Consider the following 19,877-nt stretch of genomic DNA (forward strand, 5'->3'; position numbering starts at 1 on the left):
AACAGACTGGTACCATCATAAGGCTATTATAGAAGACTAGAACAGACTGGTACCATCATAAGACTATTATAGAACACTAGAACAGATTGGTACCATCATAAGGCTATTATAGAAGACTAGAACAGACTTGTACCATCATAAGGCTAGAACAAACTGGTACCATCATAATGCTATTATAGAATACTAGAACAGACTGGTACCATCATAAGACTAGAAAATATTGGTACCATCATAAGACTATTATAGAAGACTAGAACAGACTGGTACCATCATAAAGCTATTATAGAAGACTAGAACAGGCTGGTACCATCATAATACTAGAACAGACTGGTACCATCATAAGACTATTATAGAAGACTAGAACAGACTGGTACCATCATAAGGCTATTATAGAAGACTAGAACAGACTGGTACCATCATAAAGCTATTATAGAACACTAGAACAGACTGGTACTATCATAAGACTAGAACAGACTGGTACCATCATAAGGCTATTATAGAAGACTAGAACAGACTGGTACCATCATAAGGCTAGAAAAGACTGGTACCATCATAAGGCTAGAACAGACTGGTACCATCATAAGACTAGTAGAGACTGGTACCATCATAAGACTAGAACAGACTGGTACCATCATAAGACTAGAACAGACTTGTACCATCATAAGGCTATTATAGAAGACTAGAAGAGACTGGTACTATCATAAGACTAGAACAGACTGGTACCATCATAAGACTAGAACAGACTGGTACCATCATAAGACTAGAACAGACTGGTACCATCATAAGGCTATTATAGAAGACTAGAAAAGACTGGGACCATCATAAGGCTACAACAGACTGGTACCATCATAAGACTATTATAGAAGACTAGAACAGACTGGTACCAACATCAGGCTAGTATAGAAGACTAGAACAGACTGGTACCATCATAAGACTATTATAGAAGACTAGGACAGACTGGTACCATCATCAGGCTAGTATAGAAGACTAGAACAGACTGGTACCATCATAAGACTATTATAGAAGAATAGGACAGACTGATACCATCATAAGACTATTATAGAAGACTAGAACAGACTGGTACCATCATAAGTCTAGAACAGACTGGTACCATCATAAGACTATTATAGAAGACTAGAACAGACTGGTACCATCATAAGGCTATTATAGAAGACTAGAACAGACTGGTACCATCATAAGGCTAGAACAGACTGGTATCATAAGGCTAATATAGAAGACTAGAACAGACTGGTACCATCATAAGTCTATTATAGAATACTAGAACAGACTGGTACCAACATAAGGCTATTATAGAAGACTTTAACAGACTGGTACCATCATAAGACTAGAAAAGACTGGTACCATCATAAGGCTATTATTGAAGACTAGAACAGGCTGGTACCATCATAAGGCTATTATAGAAGACTAGAACAGACTGGTACCATCATAAGACTAGAACATACTGGTACCATCATAAGACTATTATAGAAGACTAGAACAGACTGGTACCATCATAAGACTAGAACAGACTGTTACCATCATAAGGGTATTATAGAAGACTAGAACAGACTGGTACCATCATAAGGGTATTATAGAAGACTAGAACAGACTGGTACCATCATAAGACAACTATAGAAGACTAGAACAGACTGGTACCATCATAAGGCTATTATAGAAGACTAGAACAGACTGGTACCATCATAAGACTATTATAGAACACTAGAACAGATTGGTACCATCATAAGGCTATTATAGAAGACTAGAACAGACTTGTACCATCATAAGGCTAGAACAAACTGGTACCATAATAATGCTATTATAGAATACTAGAACAGACTGATACCATCATAAGACTAGAAAATATTGGTACCATCATAAGACTATTATAGAAGACTAGAACAGACTGGTACCATCATAAAGCTATTATAGAAGACTAGAACAGGCTGGTACCATCATAATACTAGAACAGACTGGTACCATCATAAGACTATTATAGAAGACTAGAACAGACTGGTACCATCATAAGGCTATTATAGAAGACTAGAACAGACTGGTACCATCATAAAGCTATTATAGAACACTAGAACAGACTGGTACTATCATAAGACTAGAACAGACTGGTACCATCATAAGGCTATTATAGAAGACTAGAACAGACTGTTACCATCATAAGGCTAGAAAAGACTGGTACCATCATAAGGCTAGAACAGACTGGTACCATCATAAGACTAGTAGAGACTGGTACCATCATAAGACTAGAACAGACTGGTACCATCATAATACTAGAACAGACTTGTACCATCATAAGGCTATTATAGAAGACTAGAAGAGACTGGTACTATCATAAGAATATTATAGAAGACTAGAACAGACTGGTACCAATCATCAGACTAGAACAGACTTGTACCATCATAAGGCTATTATAGAAGACTAGAAGAGACTGGTACTATCATAAGGCTATTATAGAAGACCAAAACAGACTGGTACCATCATAAGACTATTATAGAAGACTAGAACAGACTTGTACCATCATAAGACTAGAACAGACTGGTACCACCATAAGACTAGAACAGACTGGTACCATAATAAGGCTATTATAGAAGACGAGAACAGACTTGTACCATCATAAGGCTATTATAGAAGACTAGAACAGACTGGTACCATCACAAGGCTATTATAGAAGACTAGAACAGACTGGTACCATCATAAGGCTATTATTGAAGACTAGAACAGACTGGTACCATCATAAGGCTATTATAGAAGACTAGAACAGACTGGTACCATCATAAGAATATTATAGAAGACTAGAACAGACTGGTACCAATCATCAGACTGGTACCATCATAAGACTAGTACCATCATAAGACTAGAACAGACTGGTACCATCATAAGGCTATTATAGAAGACTAGAACAGACTGGTACCCTCATAAGGCTACTATAGAAGACTAGAACAGACTGGTACCATCATAAGGCTACTATAGAAGACTAGAACAGACTGGTACCATCACAAGACTAGTAGAGACTGGTAACATCATAAGGCTATTATAGAAGACTAGAACAGACTAGTACCATCATAAGGCTAGTATAGAAGACTAGAACAGACTGGTACCATCATCAGGCTGGTATAGAAGACTAGAACAGACTGGTACCATCATAAGACTATTATATAAGACCAGAACAGACTGTTACCATCATAAGGCTAGTATAGGAAACTAGAACAGACTGGTACCATCATAAGACTATTATAGAAGACTAGAACAGACTGGTACAATCATAAGTCTAGAACAGACTGGTACCATCATAAGGCTATTATAGAAGACTAGAACAGACTGGTACCATCATAAGGCTAGAAAAGACTGGTACCATCATAAGGCTAGAACAGACTGGTACCATCATAAGACTAGTAGAGACTGGTACCATCATAAGTCTAGTATAGAAGACTAGAACAGACTGGTACCATCATAATACTATTATAGAAGACTAGAACAGACTGGTACCATCATAAGTCTAGAACAGACTGGTACCATCATAAGACTATTATAGAAGACTAGAACAGACTGGTACCATCATAAGGCTATTATAGAAGACTAGAACAGACTGGTACCATCATAAGGCTAGAACAGACTGGTATCATAAGGCTATTCTAGAAGACTAGAACAGACTGGTACCATCATAAGGCTAGAACAGACTGGTACCATCATAAGGCTAATATAGAAGACTAGAACAGACTGGTACCATCATACGTCTATTATAGAATACTAGAACAGACTGGTACCAACATAAGGCTATTATAGAAGACTTTAACAGACTGGTACCATCATAAGACTAGAACAGACTGGTACCATCATAAGGCTAGTATAGGAAACTAGAACAGACTGGTACCATCATAAGACTATTATAGAAGACTAGAACAGACTGGTACCATCATAAGTCTAGAACAGACTGGTACCATCATAAGGCTATTATAGAAGACTAGAACAGACTGGTACCATCATAAGGCTAGAAAAGACTGGTACCATCATAAGGCTAGAACAGACTGGTACCATCATAAGACTAGTAGAGACTGGTACCATCATAAGACTAGAACAGACAGGTACCATCATAAGTCTAGAACAGACTGGTACCATCATAAGACTATTATAGAAGACTAGAACAGACTGGTACCATCATAAGACTATTATAGAAGACTAGAACAGACTGGTACCATCATAAGACTATTATAGAAGACTAGAACAGACTGGTACCACCATAAGGCTATTATAGAAGACTAGAACAGACTGGTACCATCATAAGACTAGAACAGACTGGTACCATCATAAGACTATTATAAAAGACTAGAACAGACTGGTACCATCATAAGACTATTATAAAAGACTAGAACAGACTGGTACCATCATAAGGCTATTAAAGAAGACTAGAAAAGAATGGTACCATCATAAGGCTAGAACAGACTGGTACCATCATCAGGCTATTATAGAAGACTAGAAAAGACTGGGACCATCATAAGGCTACAACAGACTGGTACCATCATAAGACTATTATAGAAGACTAGGACAGACTGGTACCATCATAAGTCTAGTATAGAAGACTAGAACAGACTGGTACCATCATAATACTATTATAGAAGACTAGAACAGACTGGTACCATCATAAGTCTAGAACAGACTGGTACCATCATAAGACTATTATAGAAGACTAGAACAGACTGGTACCATCATAAGGCTATTATAGAAGATTAGAACAGACTGGTACCATCATAAGGCTAGAACAGACTGGTATCATAAGGCTATTCTAGAAGACTAGAACAGACTGGTACCATCATAAGGCTAGAACAGACTGGTACCATCATAAGGCTAATATAGAAGACTAGAACAGACTGGTACCATCATACGTCTATTATAGAATACTAGAACAGACTGGTACCAACATAAGGCTATTATAGAAGACTTTAACAGACTGGTACCATCATAAGACTAGAACAGACTGGTACCATCATAAGGCTATTATAGAAGACTAGAACAGACTGGTACCATCATAAGGCTAGTATAGAAGACTAGAACAGACTGGTATCATCATAAGGCTAGAAAAGACTGGTACCATCATAAGACTATTATAGAAGGCTAGAACAGACTGGTACCATCATAAGGCTATTATAAGACTAGAACAGACTGGTACCATCATAAGACTAGAACAGACTGTTACCATCATAAGGGTATTATAGAAGACTAGAACAGACTGGTACCATCATAAGGGTATTATAGAAGACTAGAACAGACTGGTACCATCATAAGACAACTATAGAAGACTAGAACAGACTGGTACCATCATAAGGCTATTATAGAAGACTAGAACAGACTGGTACCATCATAAGACTATTATAGAACACTAGAACAGATTGGTACCATCATAAGGCTATTATAGAAGACTAGAACAGACTTGTACCATCATAAGGCTAGAACAAACTGGTACCATCATAATGCTATTATAGAATACTAGAACAGACTGGTACCATCATAAGACTAGAAAATATTGGTACCATCATAAGACTATTATAGAAGACTAGAACAGACTGGTACCATCATAAAGCTATTATAGAAGACTAGAACAGGCTGGTACCATCATAATACTAGAACAGACTGGTACCATCATAAGACTATTATAGAAGACTAGAACAGACTGGTACCATCATAAGGCTATTATAGAAGACTAGAACAGACTGGTACCATCATAAAGCTATTATAGAAGACTAGAACAGACTGGTACCATCATAAGGCTATTATAGAACACTAGAACAGACTGGTACTATCATAAGACTAGAACAGACTGGTACCATCATAAGGCTATTATAGAAGACTAGAACAGACTGGTACCATCATAAGGCTAGAAACGACTGGTACCATCATAAGGCTAGAACAGACTGGTACCATCATAAGACTAGTAGAGACTGGTACCATCATAAGACTAGAACAGACTGGTACCATCATAAGACTAGAACAGACTTGTACCATCATAAGGCTATTATAGAAGACTAGAAGAGACTGGTACTATCATAAGACTAGAACAGACTGGTACCATCATAAGACTAGAACAGACTGGTACCATCATAAGGCTATTATAGAAGACTAAAACAGACTGGTACCATCATAAGACTATTATAGAAGACTAGAACAGACTTGTACCATCATAAGACTAGAACAGACTGGTACCACCATAAGACTAGAACAGACTGGTACCATAATAAGGCTATTATAGAAGACGAGAACAGACTAGTACCATCATAAGGCTAGTATAGAAGACTAGAACAGACTGGTACCATCATCAGGCTGGTATAGAAGACTAGAACAGACTGGTACCATCATAAGACTATTATATAAGACTAGAACAGACTGTTACCATCATAAGGCTAGTATAGGAAACTAGAACAGACTGGTACCATCATAAGACTATTATAGAAGACTAGAACAGACTGGTACCATCATAAGTCTAGAACAGACTGGTACCATCATAAGACTATTATAGAAGACTAGAACAGACTGGTACCATCATAAGACTATTATAGAAGACTAGAACAGACTGGTACCATCATAAGACTATTATAGAAGACTAGAACAGACTGGTACCATCATAAGACTATTATAGAAGACTAGAACAGACTGGTACCATCATAAGGCTATTATAGAAGACTAGAACAGACTGGTACCATCATAAGACTATTATAAAAGACTAGAACAGACTGGTACCATCATAAGGCTATTAAAGAAGACTAGAAAAGAATGGTACCATCATAAGGCTAGAACAGACTGGTACCATCATAAGGCTATTATAGAAGACTAGAAAAGACTGGGACCATCATGAGGCTACAACAGACTGGTACCATCATAAGACTATTATAGAAGACTAGAACAGACTGGTACCAACATCAGGCTAGTATAGAAGACTAGAACAGACTGGTACCATCATAAGACTATTATAGAAGACTAGAACAGACTGGTACCATCATAAGTCTAGAACAGACTGGTACCATCATAAGACTATTATAGAAGACTAGAACAGACTGGTACCATCATAAGGCTATTATAGAAGACTAGAACAGACTGGTACCATCATAAGGCTAGAACAGACTGGTATCATAAGGCTATTCTAGAAGACTAGAACAGACTGGTACCATCATAAGGCTAGAACAGACTGGTACCATCATAAGGCTAATATAGAAGACTAGAACAGACTGGTACCATCATACGTCTATTATAGAATACTAGAACAGACTGGTACCAACATAAGGCTTTTATAGAAGACTTTAACAGACTGGTACCATCATAATACTAGAACAGAATGGTACCATCATAAGGCTATTATAGAAGACTAGAACAGACTGGTACCATCATAAGGCTAGTATAGAAGACTAGAACAGACTGGTATCATCATAAGGCTAGAAAAGACTGGTACCATCATAAGACTATTATAGAAGGCTAGAACAGACTGGTACCATCATAAGGCTATTATAAGACTAGAACAGATTGGTACCATCATAAGACTATTATAGAAGACTAGAACTGACTGGTACCATCATAAGGCTAGAACAGACTGGTACATTCATAAGAATATTATGGAAGACTAGAATAGACTGGTACCATCATAAGGCTATTATAGAAGACTAGAACAGACCGGTACCATCATAAGACTATTATAGAAGACTAGAACAGACTGGTACCATCATAAGGCTATTAAAGAAGACTAGAACAGAATGGTACCATCATAAGGCTAGAACAGACTGGTACCATCAAAAGGCTATTATCGAAGACTAGAAAAGACTGGTACCATCATAAGGCTAGAACAGATTGGTACCATCATAAAATACTATTATAGAAGACTATAACAGACTAGTACCATCATAAGGCTATTATAGAAGACTAGAACAGACTGGTACCATCATAAGGCTAGAACAGACTGGTACCATAATGCTATTATAGAAGACTAGAACAGACTGGTACCATCATAAGGCTAGAACAGACTGGTACCATCAAAAGGCTATTATAGAAGACTAGAAAAGACTGGTACCTTCATAAGGCTATTATAGAAGACTAGAACAGACTGGTACCATCATAAGACTATTATAGAAGACTTGAACAGACTGGTACCAACATAAAGCTATTATAGAAGACTAGAAAAGACTGGTACCATCATAAGACTATTAAAGAAGACTAGAACAGACTGGTACCATCATAAGGCAAGAACAGACTGGTACCATCATAAGACTATTATAGAAGACAAGAACAGACTGGTACCATCATAATGCTAGTATAGAAGACTAGAACAGACTGGTACCATCATAAGACTATTATAGAAGACTAGAACAGACTGGTACCATCATAACGCTGGTATAGGAGACTAGAAAAGACTGGTACCATCCTAAGACTATTATAGAAGAGTAGAACAGACTGGTACCATCATAAGGCTAGAACAGACTGGTACCATCATAAGACTATTATAGAAGACTAGAACAGACTGGTACCATCATAAGGCTAGAACCGACTGGTACCATCATAAGACTATTAAAGAAGGCTAGAACAGACTGGTACCATCATAAGACTATTATAGAAGACAAGAACAGACTGGTACCATCATAAGGCTATTATAGAAGACTAGAACAGACTGATACCATCACAAGGCTAGAACTGACTGGTACCATCATAAGATTATTATAGAAGACTAGAACAGACTGGTACCATCATAAGACTATTATAGAAGACTAGAACAGACTGGTAACATCATAAGGCTATTATAGAAGACATGAACAGACTGGTACCATCATAAGGCTAGTATAGAAGACTAGAACAGACTGGTACCATCATAAGGCTAGAACAGACTGGTACCATCATAAGGCTATTATAGAAGACTTGAACAGACTGGTACCATCATAAGGCTATTATAGAAGACTAGAACAGACTGGTACCATCATAAGGCTAGTATAGAAGACTAGAACAGACTGGTAGTATCATAAGGCTAGAACAGACTGGAACCATCATAAGACTATTATAGAAGAATAGAATAGACTGGTACCATCATAAGACTATTATAGAAGTCTAGAACAGACTGGTACCATCATAAGACTAGAACAGACTGGTACCATCACAAGGCTAGAACTGGCTGGTACCATCATAAGACTATTATAGAAGACTAGAACAGACTGGTACCATCATAAGACTAGAATAGACTGGTACCATCATAAGACTATTATAGAAGACTAGAACAGACTGGTACCATCGTAAGGCTGTTATAGAAGACTAGAACAGACTGGTACCATCATAAAACTATTATAGAAGACTAGAACAGACTGGTACCATCATAAGACTATTATAGAAGACTAGAACAGACTGGTACCATCATAAGACTATTATAGAAGACTAGAACAGACTGGTACCATCATAAGGCTATTATAGAAGACTAGAACAGACTGGTACCATCATAAGACTATTATAGAAGACTAGAACAGACTGGTACCATCATAAGGCTAGAACAGACTGGTACCATCAGAAGACTATTAAAGAAGGCTAGAACAGACTGGTACCATCATAAGACTATTATAGAAGACTAGAACAGACTGGTACCATCATAAGGTTATTATAGAAGACTAGAACAGACTGGTACCATCATAAGGCTATTATAGAAGACTAGAACAGACTGGTACCATCATAAGAATATTATAGAAGACTAGAACAGACTGGTACCAATCATCAGACTGGTACCATCATAAGACTAGTACCATCATAAGACTAGAACAGACTGGTACCATCATAAGGCTATTATAGAAGACTAGAACAGACTGGTACCCTCATAAGGCTACTATAGAAGACTAGAACAGACTGGTACCATCATAAGGCTACTATAGAAGACTAGAACAGACTGGTACCATCACAAGACTAGTAGAGACTGGTACCATCATAAGGCTATTATAGAAGACTAGAACAGACTAGTACCATCATAAGGCTAGTATAGAAGACTAGAACAGACTGGTACCATCATCAGGCTGGTATAGAAGACTAGAACAGACTGGTACCATCATAAGACTATTATATAAGACTAGAACAGACTGTTACCATCATAAGGCTAGTATAGGAAACTAGAACAGACTGGTACCATCATAAGACTATTATAGAAGACTAGAACAGACTGGTACCATCATAAGTCTAGAACAGACTGGTACCATCATAAGACTATTATAGAAGACTAGAACAGACTGGTACCATCATAAGACTATTATAGAAGACTAGAACAGACTGGTACCATCATAAGACTATTATAGAAGACTAGAACAGACTGGTACCATCATAAGACTATTATAGAAGACTAGAACAGACTGGTACCATCATAAGGCTATTATAGAAGACTAGAACAGACTGGTACCATCATAAGACTATTATAAAAGACTAGAACAGACTGGTACCATCATAAGACTATTATAGAAGACTAGAACAGACTGGTACCATCATAAGACTATTATAGAAGACTAGAACAGACTGGTAACATCATAAGGCTATTATAGAAGACATGAACAGACTGGTACCATCATAAGGCTAGTATAGAAGACTAGAACAGACTGGTACCATCATAAGGCTAGAACAGACTGGTACCATCATAAGGCTATTATAGAAGACTTGAACAGACTGGTACCATCATAAGGCTATTATAGAAGACTAGAACAGACTGGTACCATCATAAGGCTAGTATAGAAGACTAGAACAGACTGGTAGTATCATAAGGCTAGAACAGACTGGAACCATCATAAGACTATTATAGAAGAATAGAATAGACTGGTACCATCATAAGACTAGAACAGACTGGTACCATCACAAGGCTAGAACTGGCTGGTACCATCATAAGACTATTATAGAAGACTAGAACAGACTGGTACCATCATAAGACTAGAATAGACTGGTACCATCATAAGACTATTATAGAAGACTAGAACAGACTGGTACCATCGTAAGGCTGTTATAGAAGACTAGAACAGACTGGTACCATCATAAAACTATTATAGAAGACTAGAACAGACTGGTACCATCATAAGACTATTATAGAAGACTAGAACAGACTGGTACCATCATAAGACTATTATAGAAGACTAGAACAGACTGGTACCATCATAAGGCTATTATAGAAGACTAGAACAGACTGGTACCATCATAAGACTATTATAGAAGACTAGAACAGACTGGTACCATCATAAGGCTAGAACAGACTGGTACCATCAGAAGACTATTAAAGAAGGCTAGAACAGACTGGTACCATCATAAGACTATTATAGAAGACTAGAACAGACTGGTACCATCATAAGGTTATTATAGAAGACTAGAACAGACTGGTACCATCATAAGGCTATTATAGAAGACTAGAACAGACTGGTACCATCATAAGAATATTATAGAAGACTAGAACAGACTGGTACCAATCATCAGACTGGTACCATCATAAGACTAGTACCATCATAAGACTAGAACAGACTGGTACCATCATAAGGCTATTATAGAAGACTAGAACAGACTGGTACCCTCATAAGGCTACTATAGAAGACTAGAACAGACTGGTACCATCATAAGGCTACTATAGAAGACTAGAACAGACTGGTACCATCACAAGACTAGTAGAGACTGGTACCATCATAAGGCTATTATAGAAGACTAGAACAGACTAGTACCATCATAAGGCTAGTATAGAAGACTAGAACAGACTGGTACCATCATCAGGCTGGTATAGAAGACTAGAACCGACTGGTACCATCATAAGACTATTATATAAGACTAGAACAGACTGTTACCATCATAAGGCTAGTATAGGAAACTAGAACAGACTGGTACCATCATAAGACTATTATAGAAGACTAGAACAGACTGGTACCATCATAAGTCTAGAACAGACTGGTACCATCATAAGACTATTATAGAAGACTAGAACAGACTGGTACCATCATAAGACTATTATAGAAGACTAGAACAGACTGGTACCATCATAAGACTATTATAGAAGACTAGAACAGACTGGTACCATCATAAGACTATTATAGAAGACTAGAACAGACTGGTACCATCATAAGGCTATTATAGAAGACTAGAACAGACTGGTACCATCATAAGACTATTATAAAAGACTAGAACAGACTGGTACCATCATAAGGCTATTAAAGAAGACTAGAAAAGAATGGTACCATCATAAGGCTAGAACATACTGGTACCATCATAAGGCTATTATAGAAGACTAGAAAAGACTGGGACCATCATAAGGCTACAACAGACTGGTACCATCATAAGACTAGTATAGAAGACTAGAACAGACTGGTACCATCACAAGACTATTATAGAAGACTAGGACAGACTGGTACCATCATAAGACTATTATAGAAGACTAGAACAGACTGGTACCATCATAAGACTAGAACAGACTGGTACCATCATAAGACTATTATAGAAGACTAGAACAGACTGGTACCATCATAAGTCTAGAACAGACTGGTACCATCATAAGACTATTATAGAAGACTAGAACAGACTGGTACCATCATAAAGCTATTATAGAAGACTAGAACAGACTGGTACCATCATAAGGCTAGAACAGACTGGTATCATAAGGCTATTCTAGAAGACTAGAACAGACTGGTACCATCATAAGGCTAGAACAGACTGGTACCATCATAAGGCTAGAAAAGACTGGTACCATCATAAGACTATTATAGAAGGCTAGAACAGACTGGTACCATCATAAGGCTATTATAAGACTAGAACAGATTGGTACCATCATAAGACTATTATAGAAGACTAGAACAGACTGGTACCATCATAAGGCTATTATAGAAGACTAGAACAGACTGGTACCATCATAAGACTATTATAAAAGACTAGAACAGACTGGTACCATCATAAGGCTATTAAAGAAGACTAGAAAATAATGGTACCATCATAAGGCTAGAACATACTGGTACCATCATAAGGCTATTATAGAAGACTAGAAAAGACTGGGACCATCATAAGGCTACAACAGACTGGTACCATCATAAGACTATTATAGAAGACTAGAACAGACTGGTACCAACATCAGGCTAGTATAGAAGACTAGAACAGACTGGTACCATCACAAGACTATTATAGAAGACTAGGACAGACTGGTACCATCATAAGACTATTATAGAAGACTAGAACAGACTGGTACCATCATAAGACTAGAACAGACTGGTACCATCATAAGACTATTATAGAAGACTAGAACAGACTGGTACCATCATAAGTCTAGAACAGACTGGTACCATCATAAGACTATTATAGAAGACTAGAACAGACTGGTACCATCATAAGGCTATTATAGAAGACTAGAACAGACTGGTACCATCATAAGGCTAGAACAGACTGGTATCATAAGGCTATTCTAGAAGACTAGAACAGACTGGTACCATCATAAGGCTATTATAGAAGACTAGCACAGACTGGTACCATCATAAGGCTATTATAGAAGACTAGAACAGACTGGTACCATCATAAGGCTAGAAAAGACTGGTACCATCATAAGACTATTATAGAAGGCTAGAACAGACTGGTACCATCATAAGGCTATTATAAGACTAGAACAGATTGGTACCATCATAAGACTATTATAGAAGACTAGAACAGACTGGTACCATCATACGTCTATTATAGAATACTAGAACAGACTGGTACCAACATAAGGCTATTATAGAAGACTTTAACAGACTGGTACCATCATAAGACTAGAACAGACTGGTACCATCATAAGGCTATTATAGAAGACTAGAACAGACTGGTACCATCATAAGGCTAGTATAGAAGACTAGAACAGACTGGTATCATCATAAGGCTAGAAAAGACTGGTACCATCATAAGACTATTATAGAAGGCTAGAACAGACTGGTACCATCATAAGGCTATTATAAGACTAGAACAGATTGGTACCATCATAAGACTATTATAGAAGACTAGAACTGACTGGTACCATCATAAGGCTAGAACAGAGTGGTACATTCATAAGAATATTATAGAAGACTAGAATAGACTGGTACCATCATAAGACTATTATAGAAGACTAGAACAGACTGGTACCATCATAAGGCTATTAAAGAAGACTAGAACAGAATGGTACCATCATAAGGCTAGAACAGACTGGTACCATCAAAAGGCTATTATCGAAGACTAGAAAAGACTGGTACCATCATAAGGCTAGAACAGATTGGTACCATCATAAAATACTATTATAGAAGACTATAACAGACTCGTACCATCATAAGGCTATTATAGAAGACTAGAACAGACTGGTACCATCATAAGACTATTATTGAAGACTAGAACAGACTGGTACCATCATAAGGCTAGTATAGAAGACTAGAAAAGACTGGTACCATCATAAGACTATTATAGAAGACTAGAACAGACTGGTACCATCATAAGGCTAGAACAGACTGGTACCATCATAAGGCTATTATAGAAGACTAGAAAAGACTGGGACCATCATAAGGCTACAACAGACTGGTACCATCATAAGACTATTATAGAAGACTAGAACAGACTGGTACCAACATCAGGCTAGTATAGAAGACTAGAACAGACTGGTACCATCACAAGACTATTATAGAAGACTAGGACAGACTGGTACCATCATAAGACTATTATAGAAGACTAGAACAGACTGGTACCATCATAAGACTAGAACAGACTGGTACCATCATAAGACTATTATAGAAGACTAGAACAGACTGGTACCATCATAAGTCTAGAACAGACTGGTACCATCATAAGACTATTATAGAAGACTAGAACAGACTGGTACCATCATAAGGCTATTATAGAAGACTAGAACAGACTGGTACCATCATAAGGCTAGAACAGACTGGTATCATAAGGCTATTCTAGAAGACTAGAACAGACTGGTACCATCATAAGGCTATTATAGAAGACTAGAACAGACTGGTACCATCATAAGGCTAGAAAAGACTGGTACCATCATAAGACTATTACAGAAGGCTAGAACAGACTGGTACCATCATAAGGCTATTATAAGACTAGAACAGATTGGTACCATCATAAGACTATTATAGAAGACTAGAACTGACTGGTACCATCATAAGGCTAGAACAGAGTGGTACATTCATAAGAATATTATAGAAGACTAGAACAGAATGGTACCATCATAAGGCTAGAACAGACTGGTACCATCATAAGACTATTATAGAAGACTAGAACAGACTGGTACCATCATAAGGCTAGAACAGACTGGTACCATCATAAGGCTATTATAGAAGACTAGAAAAGACTGGGACCATCATAAGGCTACAACAGACTGGTACCATCATAAGACTATTATAGAAGACTAGAACAGACTGGTACCAACATCAGGCTAGTATAGAAGACTAGAACAGACTGGTACCATCACAAGACTATTATAGAAGACTAGGACAGACTGGTACCATCATAAGACTATTATAGAAGACTAGAACAGACTGGTACCATCATAAGACTAGAACAGACTGGTACCATCATAAGACTATTATAGAAGACTAGAACAGACTGGTACCATCATAAGTCTAGAACAGACTGGTACCATCATAAGACTATTATAGAAGACTAGAACAGACTGGTACCATCATAAGGCTATTATAGAAGACTAGAACAGACTGGTAGCATCATAAGGCTAGAACAGACTGGTATCATAAGGCTATTCTAGAAGACTAGAACAGACTGGTACCATCATAAGGCTATTATAGAAGACTAGAACAGACTGGTACCATCATAAGGCTAGAAAAGACTGGTACCATCATAAGACTATTATAGAAGGCTAGAACAGACTGGTACCATCATAAGGCTATTATAAGACTAGAACAGATTGGTACCATCATAAGACTATTATAGAAGACTAGAACAGACTGGTACCATCATACGTCTATTATAGAATACTAGAACAGACTGGTACCAACATAAGGCTATTATAGAAGACTTTAACAGACTGGTACCATCATAAGACTAGAACAGACTGGTACCATCATAAGGCTATTATAGAAGACTAGAACAGACTGGTACCATCATAAGGCTAGTATAGAAGACTAGAACAGACTGGTATCATCATAAGGCTAGAAAAGACTGGTACCATCATAAGACTATTATAGAAGGCTAGAACAGACTGGTACCATCATAAGGCTATTATAAGACTAGAACAGATTGGTACCATCATAAGACTATTATAGAAGACTAGAACTGACTGGTACCATCATAAGGCTAGAACAGAGTGGTACATTCATAAGAATATTATAGAAGACTAGAACAGAATGGTACCATCATAAGGCTAGAACAGACTGGTACCATCAAAAGGCTATTATCGAAGACTAGAAAAGACTGGTACCATCATAAGGCTAGAACAGATTGGTACCATCATAAAATACTATTATAGAAGACTATAACAGACTCGTACCATCATAAGGCTATTATAGAAGACTAGAACAGACTGGTACCATCATAAGACTATTATTGAAGACTAGAACAGACTGGTACCATCATAAGGCTAGTATAGAAGACTAGAAAAGACTGGTACCATCATAAGACTATTATAGAAGACTAGAACAGACTGGTACCATCATAAGGCTAGAACAGACTGGTACCATCATAAGACTATTATAGAAGACTAGAACAGACTGGTACCATCATAAGGCTATTATAGAAGACTAGAACAGACTGGTACCATCATTAGGCTAGAACAGACTGGTACCATAATGCTATTATAGAAGACTAGAACAGACTGGTACCATCATAAGGCTAGAACAGACTTGTACCATCAAAAGGCTATTATAGAAGACTAGAAAAGACTGGTACCTTCATAAGGCTATTATAGAAGACTAGAACAGACTGGTACCAACATAAGGCTATTATAGAAGACTAGAAAAGACTGGTACCATCATAAGACTATTAAAGAAGACTAGAACAGACTGGTACCATCATAAGGCAAGAACAGACTGGTACCATCATAAGACTATTAAAAAAGGCTAGAACAGACTGGTACCATCATAAGACTATTATAGAAGACAAGAACAGACTGGTACCATCATAATGCTAGTATAGAAGACTAGAACAGACTGGTACCATCATAAGACTATTATAGAAGACTAGAACAGACTGGTACCATCATAAGGCTGGTATAGGAGACTAGAACAGACTGGTACCATCATAAGACTATTATAGAAGAGTAGAACAGACTGGCACCATCATAAGGCTAGAACAGACTGGTACCATCATAAGACTATTATAGAAGACTAGAACAGACTGGTACCATCATAAGACTATTAAAGAAGGCTAGAACAGACTGGTACCATCATAAGACTATTATAGAAGACAAGAACAGACTGGTACCATCATAAGGCTATTATAGAAGACTAGAACAGACTGGTTCCATCATAAGACTATTATAGAAGACTAGAACAGACTGGTACCATCCTAAGGCTATTATAGAAGACTAGAACAGACTGGTACCATTATAAGGCTATTATAGAAGACTAGAAAAGACTGGTACCATCATAAGACTATTATTGAAGACTAGAACAGACTGGTACCATCATAAGGCTATTATAGAAGACTAGAACAGACTGGTAACATCATAAGACTATTATAGAAGACTAGAACAGACTGGTACCATGATAAGACTAGAACAGACTGGTACCATCACAAGGCTTGAACTGACTGGTACCATCATAAGACTATTATAGAAGACTAGAACAGACTGGTACCATTATAAGACTATTATAGAAGACTAGAACAGACTGGTACCATCATAAGACTATTATAGAAGACTAGAACAGACTGGTACCATCATAAGGCTATTATAGAAGACATGAACAGACTGGTACCATCATAAGGCTAGTATAGAAGACTAGAACAGACTGGTACCATCATAAGGCTAGAACAGACTGGTACCATCATAAGGCTATTATAGAAGACTTGAACAGACTGGTACCATCATAAGCCTATTATAGAAGACTAGAACAGACTGGTACCATCATAAGGCTAGTATAGAAGACTAGAACAGACTGGTAGTATCATAACGCTAGAACAGACTGGAACCATCATAAGACTATTATAGAAGACTAGAATAGACTGGTACCATCATAAGACTATTATAGAAGTCTAGAACAGACTGGTACCATCATAAGACTAGAACAGACTGGTACCATCACAAGGCTAGAACTGGCTGGTACCATCATAAGACTATTATAGAAGACTAGAACAGACTGGTACCATCATAAGACTAGAAAAGACTGGTACCATCATAAGACTATTATAGAAGACTAGAACAGACTGGTACCATCACAAGACTATTATAGAAGACTAGAACAGACTGGTACCATCATAAGGCTAGAACAGACTGGTACCATCATAAGACTATTATAGAAGACTAGAACAGACTGGTACCATCATAAGACTAGAATAGACTGGTACCATCATAAGACTATTATAGAAGACTAGAACAGACTGGTACCATCGTAAGGCTGTTATAGAAGACTAGAACAGACTGGTACCATCATAAAACTATTATAGAAGACTAGAACAGACTGGTACCATCATAAGACTATTATAGAAGACTAGAACAGACTGGTACCATCATAAGACTATTATAGAAGACTAGAACAGACTGGTACCATCATAAGGCTATTATAGAAGACTAGAACAGACTGGTACCATCATAAGACTATTATAGAAGACTAGAACAGACTGGTACCATCATAAGTCTAGAACAGACTGGTACCATCATAAGACTATTATAGAAGACTAGAACAGACTGGTACCATCATAAGACTATTATAGAAGACTAGAACAGACTGGTACCATCATAAGACTATTATAGAAGACTAGAAAAGACTGGTACCATCATAAGACTATTATAGAAGACTAGAACAGACTGGTACCATCATAAGGCTATTATAGAAGACTAGAACAGACTGGTACCATCATAAGACTATTATAAAAGACTAGAACAGACTGGTACCATCATAAGGCTATTAAAGAAGACTAGAAAAGAATGGTACCATCATAAGGCTAGAACAGACTGGTACCATCATAAGGCTATTATAGAAGACTAGAAAAGACTGGGACCATCATAAGGCTACAACAGACTGGTACCATCATAAGACTATTATAGAAGACTAGAACAGACTGGTACCAACATCAGGCTAGTATAGAAGACTAGAACAGACTGGTACCATCATAAGACTATTATAGAAGACTAGGACAGACTGGTACCATCATAAGTCTAGTATAGAAGACTAGAACAGACTGGTACCATCATAAGACTATTATAGAAGACTAGAACAGACTGGTACCATCATAAGTCTAGAACAGACTGGTACCATCATAAGACTATTATAGAAGACTAGAACAGACTGGTACCATCATAAGGCTATTATAGAAGACTAGAACAGACTGGTACCATCATAAGGCTAGAACAGACTGGTATCATAAGGCTATTCTAGAAGACTAGAACAGACTGGTACCATCATAAGGCTAGAACAGACTGGTACCATCATAAGGCTTATATAGAAGACTAGAACAGACTGGTACCATCATACGTCTATTATAGAATAATAGAACAGACTGGTACCAACATAAGGCTATTATAGAAGACTTTAACAGACTGGTACCATCATAAGACTAGAACAGACTGGTACCATCATAAGGCTATTATAGAAGACTAGAACAGACTGGTACCATCATAAGGCTAGTATAGAAGACTAGAACAGACTGGTATCATCATAAGGCTAGAAAAGACTGGTACCATCATAAGACTATTATAGAAGGCTAGAACAGACTGGTACCATCATAAGGCTATTATAAGACTAGAA

Source organism: Salmo salar, chromosome 11, assembly GCF_965601325.2.
Source record: "Salmo salar chromosome 11, fSalSal1, whole genome shotgun sequence".
Lineage (NCBI taxonomy): Eukaryota > Metazoa > Chordata > Actinopteri > Salmoniformes > Salmonidae > Salmo > Salmo salar.